This window comes from Rhipicephalus sanguineus, chromosome 1 (genome assembly GCF_013339695.2).
Source record: "Rhipicephalus sanguineus isolate Rsan-2018 chromosome 1, BIME_Rsan_1.4, whole genome shotgun sequence".
In the NCBI taxonomy this organism is placed as follows: Eukaryota; Metazoa; Arthropoda; class Arachnida; order Ixodida; family Ixodidae; genus Rhipicephalus; species Rhipicephalus sanguineus.
Window position 1 is genome coordinate 218,958,290 of NC_051176.1, and position 1,062 is coordinate 218,959,351.

A 1,062-nucleotide genomic window follows, 5' to 3' on the forward strand; every position below is an offset into this window, starting at 1 on the left:
CGGTGCGAACTTGCATTCGGCCGTGCTTGAGGGTCGGATCTCATCCGTTGGCGATGCCGCAGCTGAAAGAGAACAGCGGGAACTAACGTACAGCGCACACTATAGATACTTCGCAGTGGCGAAACTGTCGCATCTGCTACGGCGCAGCATAGTACGCATTCACCAAATGGAGGATCCCTAAAGAAAATGTTCAGATTTAATAAGAATGCAGAAGAATGACCGTGTCTCTCCTACGCGGGAACATGCATGCACGGGCGATATGAACACGGGAGGGGGCATTGCGCCACATGCAGCGAGTGTGCGGAGTTCTCGGTGCACGCGAGACTATCAGCACGAACATATATGGGCGCCCGGGAAACGCGTCGCCATTCCAGTCGTTTTCCATGTGTACTGATAACCGCCATCTCGGGCGAGTTTACGATGCGGAGCGTAACGAAGAGCCCGGCGTCTTATTCTTAGCGCTGGCGCTACGACACTCTTGGAATGGAGCCTGTGCACACAACGGGATGAAATTGAGAGTCGCGTTGGGAAACAAATGTGGCCCTATCGTGGAATGACAATCGATGCGCTCGGCTTTCCGCGCGTTTCAAGCGACCTTCTTCGATTTGCCGCTTCGGTGACGATAGTTCGGCACTTTTTCGCCTGAACGGCCAGCACGGCAACTCCCTAAGTGCACCGAGAGAGTTCTGCAGACCGTCCCCGTTCGAAGACGGCAATTGCTTCGTCGCGTGTGTCCAATCGCGATGATCATTAGCATTCCAGCGCTTCCCGTTTGGTTGGCTGTTTCATCTAAGCACGAGAGACGTCCTTTCTTTGACCGTTCTGGGCGTACTATGAAGTGCCGTCCTTCATATGCGAGCAGATAGGGAAATTCATTGTTTACCTGGCCCCATTTAAATATGCTCGCAGAAACCAGAATTCATCATGACGAAAGCTTCTGTTTTTCGAAGCGATATTTCGACAAAACGCGTACGCCAAGTATAAATATTATTTTGCTTCTTTTAATTAACCTCCAATAATAACAAGCACTCGTACTATCGTTTGTGTGATTAATTGTCTGTG